This window comes from Rhea pennata, unplaced genomic scaffold (genome assembly GCF_028389875.1).
Source record: "Rhea pennata isolate bPtePen1 unplaced genomic scaffold, bPtePen1.pri scaffold_33, whole genome shotgun sequence".
NCBI classification, from domain to species: Eukaryota; Metazoa; Chordata; class Aves; order Rheiformes; family Rheidae; genus Rhea; species Rhea pennata.
The window spans coordinates 2,063,894-2,070,001 of NW_026907680.1; the positions used below are offsets into that span (position 1 = coordinate 2,063,894).

The following is a 6,108-nucleotide window of genomic DNA, read 5'->3' on the forward strand; positions in this document are numbered from 1 at the left end:
CAGAGCAACAGTCAGTGACTTGCTTTGCTGATAAAAGGTGATACAAATCTTTCCTAGTGATGGGAGGCACCTTTCTGTCTTCAAAAGCATCCCCCAAAATAAGCTGCAGCCATCTTCAGGGCGGTGGTGGTGGGGTTCTGCTAACAGTGCAAAGCCAAAATCATGTGTGCATGAACACACAGCAGCCTCTAAGCCTGCGTGCGGGGCAGGTCATCCCTCCCCTCCCAGAGCCCTGGGGTGGCTGCTGCAGCATGGGGACAAGTGTTTGAAGGCTGAGTAAAGCGCCTTGCTGCTTCACCCCACAACTGACTTGTTTTCAGAGGCAGCGCTGGAGAGCATGCAGCTCTGGTTTGAGGGCTTGCTGCTAGGTAAGGCAATGCTTTTGTGCATCTTGACTATTTGAATGATTCAAGGTTCCTGCTGGCGCACACGAGCTGGGTGACCTTTACCACTTTGGGACCTAGCTCTGCCACATAGCTGGAAGGGGGATAAATTACTCCAGGCTTTGCTTGCCCGGGCTCCTGCTTGGCTTCGGCTGCCACTGCTGTTGCTGGAGGCCTGGCTCCATCATCTTCAAACAAGGCTGTCTTAAAGTACTAGTTTCTCCTTTGTAAGAGCAAATCTGCCTTTTAAAAAGAAAACCTTCCATGATGTCAGCGTGTTGCTACCTTTGCCAGAGCAGGGCTGGTTTCCTGAGGAGAAGAGGCTTTTGCTAGTTACTGCTACTACCTTGGCCCCATAATTGGCTCTGCTCTGAGCGGCTTGCAGAGCATCAGGGAGCTGCGCAGCACCGAGCTCCCCTCCCTGTAGACACCTGCAGGTGCTGCTCAACTCATCTTGCCGCCCAGCAGTGCCAGACACTGGTGTGTTGAAGTGCAGCATTAGCCCTACCCCCTCCTCTTCCTCGCTGCGCTGCCAGCGCCCTTCTTTTTAAAGCACTCAGGCTGGCTCCATTTCCAGAGTGAAGCCTAGCTTTCTGTCACACCAGTTCAGCCCAAGGCAGATGTTTCCTGTTCCGCCTCAGATGAGCTGCTTAGCTGCTATCACATTCCTCTGTGTCTCCGCCACACACACTACCCCCATTTTCTTTTTTTCTCCTTTTTAATTAATGCTATCTACTGCCCTGTGCTCTTGAGGCTATCTTGCTGCCATCAGGCAGCTCTTGATACCTGCACAGGAATGTTCCCAAACGAAGAGCTGCATTAAAGACAACAGCATTGTCCGTAATGCTGCTATACTAGGGGAGGGAGGGAAAAATAAATCAATAAGTAAGGCTTAAAAAAAAAAGAAAAAGAAATTGCTAAACCTTTACTCATGAATGAGCCGATATCCTCGCTCGAGCCATGGCAGAGGGACCCTGGCTGCTGCTTGTTGCCTTCCTGCCTTTAGTTTGTAAAGCTTGTCCTGTTTCTCTGATTGCTGCGGGTCCTTTTTGCATCCAGTGTGCATGTTGCAACATGTGAGCTTCGTTTCCTCCCTTGCTTTTTATGATGAAGGACTTCCCCATGGAGCGAGGAAGGGCTGGGGAGGGAGAAGGGGGCAGGAGCTGTACTTGCTTGTATTTGTGTGCCCAGTGTTCTTTGCTTTCTTTTTCTTTTTTTTTCTTTTTTTTAATGCTCTGACCAATAAATCCATCCAAAGCCCCTGCTTTGTTCTCCAGCCTTGCCCTTCTGCTGGTATCTACCCTGTATCAACTTTCAGAGCTGTCGTCACTGCCTGTCCTCAGCAGAGGAAGAGGAGAACGGTGGCTTTTGTACTTTGTGCCCGGCGAGCCTGAAAACTACCAGAGAGGAAAGTATCTCAGAGTCGTTTTTAGTGCCCCCAACATGCAAAGCGTGGACAGCAGGAGGATGACCAGTGCCCTCCACCGAGACCAGTGGACCACGGCGCTGTGGTGGTGGCTGGGCCCTGGGGGAAAGGAGCAGGGAGGAGTCAGAAACCCCACGTGAGCCTCCCAGTGTGGGAAGGGGAGCAGGGGACTCGCCGAGCGAAGCCAGGGCGACACTCATCGTGACAGTCGCTGATGTGGATGTCATAGATGTGCGAGTGAGTTTTCAGGGTGTAGAAGAGGCCGATGAGGTAGGCGGCAGGGAGCAGCAGGGACACTGTGTACACCAGGGGCCTGCGGGACACGGCGCTCAGCCCCACGCGAGAGCCCTTTGGAGGCCCCGGCGTTCCCCTGCACCCCACAGGGCTGAGAACACCGGCGGCTGTCCCAGGACAGAGGGAGATGGACGCAGCATGGTCCAGCCCTGGGACCAGACAGGCACAGCGGTGCCATCCCCAGGAGGGGGGACGCCCTGCCCGTGACCAGGCAGCTCCCCGAGGACCTGTGAGCCAACCACGAAGTGCCACCCCCGACACGGGGACCGGGTCCACCCCAGGACACTCACTGGATGTGGCTGTAGTAGAGCATGCCGTTGTTCTGCACCTGCAACGGAGAGCCCATCAGCGGGGCGAGCGCCATGGCCGTGCCCTGGGCACCCTGCAGCGCCCTTTGCGGGCCGCCGGCGAGGAGCCGGGCGGGCTACGGGCGCCCGTGGGTGCCGCGGTTTGGGGGCTTACCAGGTCGAAGTGGCAGCTCTGGCAGAGGTAGTGGCCCAGCGCGTTCTGGGTGACGTTGTGGCACTCGCCACACACCAGCCTCCCGTACACCTTGGAGAAGAGCATCGGGGCGAAGACGCCTGCTGGCAGGAGAGGTGGAAGTGGGCGCCAGGCCGCGGCGCGGGACATCCTCCCCCCGCTGGCACCGCCGCCGGGGCACTCACCTCCCACGGAGAGGAAGAGCAGGGCCGAGCTGACACCCGCCGAGCGGCTGTTGAACCTCTGCTCCTGGTGCCGGATGCCTCCTATGACCGTGCACAAGCCCTCGGAGAGAACATGGCTGTCAGTGTGACCCCGGCGAGGAGGTCCTGTCCTCCTCCCACGCTGGAGGACGGGGGCTTTCGTGACACAAGCGCCTCCTCCCCGCCGGGCTCACCGGGACCAGGAGGACGCAGCCCACCAGGGTGCCCATCAGCTCTGCCTTGACGATCTCCTCGTAGCACTTGCGGGCGCCCTTGATGAGCGCCTTGATGTAGAAGGTGAGCTCTGTGATGGAGCCGAACGTGGCGTTCACCACCGCCCCCACCGCGACGTTGCTCTGCGCCGAGATGCTGCGGGGAGGCGCAGAGGGTCAACGGGGCGGGAAGCAGCGCCGCGGGGCGGCCTCGGCACCAGGCAGCTGCTCACCTGGCGATGGCCATGCCGATGTAGTAGGAGAGGGGCATGATGGAGAGCAGCGCCAGGGCGAACTTCACGGGCGAGGTCGTCAGCTGGTTGCGCCCGTCCACGTAGCCCGGCACCAGCGTCACCACCACCAGCAGCAGCAGGTCTGCGGCGGCCATCAAGGACATTTCCGAATTGGGGGGGGCGGTGGTTTTTGAGGGGTGGTACCTCAAGGTGGTGCCCAGTTGACGTGTCCCCCCCTATACACAAAAAGGAAGCAGGGGGGAAAAGGACACTGACAGCGAAGACGTTGATGCCGTCCACGGCGTACTTGTAGTACTAGGCGTTGACGGCGCGGTAGCAGCACTTGATCACCTCCGCCTCCAGCGGCACGTCCGTCTGCGGCGGCGGCAGCGGGGCGATGGAAACCAAGCGGGTGACACTGGTCTGGGTGTCCCCCCCGCCAAAAGCCAGCCCATCGAGAGGGGACCCTCCACCCCCAGCACCAGGGGCCACCCACCATGCGCGGGCGCCGGATGCATACCAGCTCCGGGGGCGGCAGCAGCACCCGGTGGGCCGTGCGGGTGCTCATCTTGGCGATGGGGATGAGGAAGAAGAGGAGCCAGGCGACGAAGCAGACGAGCCCGTGGGCCAGTGCCAGCGCCGGGTAGCCCAGGCAGAGCCACGCGGCGGCGGCGGCGGCAGCGCGTTGCTGCAAGGACGGCCCGGTGGCGGCAGGTTTTTAGGGTAGAAAAACCCGAACGGGAGCAGCCGGGCTCCCAAAGAGCCGCCCCTCGGGCCCCGTCCAGCACCTCCTGCGCCGGGCGCTCACCCGGTAGCCAGGGTCCGCGGGGCACCAGCGGCCGGGCGCTGGGCCGCCGAGCAGGGCCGAGGTCTCCCGGGTGCCGTCGGCCTCCGCGGCGGGACCTTGGCGGACAGTGAGGAGGGGCTGGCGGGGACGGACGTACGGACGGCACCCGGCCGTTACCTCCACCCGCTGGATCACTTTGCTGAAGGGCCAGAGGAAGTAGCTGCCCAGGTCCCTGCAGAGCCGCCCTGCGGGGACAGCGGCATCGGGACGCGGGGCAGGACCCCGACGCGCACGTCCCGTCTCCCACCACGACAGCCCGGCCCGGTCGCACCGGGGACGGGCACCTGGGGAAGACTCACCGTAAGGAGCCCCCACGATGGTGAGGAACATCTCGGCGGCCACCAGGACGTAGAGGAGCGCCAGCCACCAGCCGAAGAGCAGCGCATAGAGGACGCTGCCCAACGTCACCGTGGAGCCTGCAGACAGCGACCGGCCCCTCCGCTGCTCCACCAGCCGCTTCGCCACGTGCACAGCGGGGGAGGGGGGGTGTTAACCGGGCTCCCTCCTCCCAACAGGGTTTTGCCGCGAACCCTAGAGCCTCAGCGGCCGCCCACCTCCAAAGCCGCGGACGACGTTCAGGTTGGAGTAGAGCTCCTTCCTGATCTCCGAGCGGTCCTCCCAGGGCCGGGCGGTCGCGTGTCTCTTCCACTTCTTGAAGCCGAACTGCAGAGAGGAGAAGGTCGCGGCCAAAGAAAAGACCCCCTCCCCTCCCGCACAGCAGGATGGGCATGGGCCGCGGGGGTACGGACCCACCTTGTCGTCGTTGGAGAGCTTGTTGGCCTCCACCGCGCTCTCGGCCGTCAGCGTGGTCTTTGAACCGCAGCTCTCGCACGCCGGCACCTCGTTCAAGTGCTGCTGGTGGGTGACGACTGCGGGCGAGAGGCGAGCGGGTGTGGGCGCTGGCACAGGGACCCCCTGCGCGGACCCCCCTCACCGCTGCCGCCGCCGGGCTCCCTACCGGGCAGGATGCGGAGGGCGAGGATGCGGGGGGCGAGGATGCCATGGGGGTGGGAGGCCGAGGGCAGGTCGCCATGCGGGTCGTTAATGGCGGCGCAGCGGCGGTCGCAGAGCGAGCCCCACCGCGGGCCCTCGCCCCGCACCTCCGGCTCCCCGGCAGCGGCTGCAAGAGAGGCAGCGGCCAGGATGGGCCGGGCCAGGCTGAGCCGGGCCATGCCGGGCCTGGGAGGCACCGCGCGTTCGATCCCCTGCAGCCCTGGCGCCGCACCGGAGCCCCTGCTTCCCCCCCCCCCCCCGAAAAAAACCCCACCCCTTTCCCAGGCTCATGCACTCCAGCACCCGCTGCAGCCCGACCCAGGAGGGACCCCCCCCCATACTGTGCAAATCGCCCCCCAGGTGCAACACCCCCACCATGGAAAGTCCTCCCCTCCCGGTGCAATGTCCAGGATCCCTCCCCGTGGGTGCAACACCCAGAAGGGACCTTCCTCCCCTCCCACCTGTGCAATGCTGAGGAGGGACCCACCCCCCCCCCCGTGGAAAGCCCCCCCATTGCAAGGCTCAGAACCCCTCCCATTGGGTGCAGCACCCCGAAGGGACCTTCCCACGCATCCAGTGCAGAGCCCAGGAGGGGCCCCCGCCCTGGCAAAAACCCTCCCCCCGTGCAAAGCCCCTCCCCCATGCAATGTCCTGGACTCTTCCCAATGGGTGCAACACCCAGCAGGGACCCTCCCCCCCCCCACACTGTGCAATGTCTAGGAGGGATCCCCCCCACACCAGGCAAATCTGCCCCCCAGGTGCAATGCCCCCCCAGTGCAAAGCGCAGGAGTGATACCCCCCACCCCATGAAGACCCCCCCGGTGCAACACCCAGGAGGGACCTTCACCCCCCTCCAGTGCAGTGCCCAGGAGTGACAACTCCCCCACCCTGCAACCCGCCCCCCCCCCCCGGTGCAATGCCTGGGACCCCTCCCCTTGGGTGCAACACTCAGGAGGGACCTTCGCTCCCTCCCCCCCCCCGGCCCCACAGTACTCAGTGTCACCCTGTCGCGCCCCCCCCCCCCGCCCCAGTGCACA

The 6,108-nt window shown here is 63.4% G+C and overlaps 1 pseudogene; it reads right to left on the minus strand.

Annotated features, from left to right (window-relative positions):
* Positions 1–1,780: 1,780 nt before the first annotated feature.
* On the minus strand, positions 1,781–5,250 carry LOC134154694 (uncharacterized; annotated as a pseudogene).
* Positions 5,251–6,108: the final 858 nt, after the last annotated feature.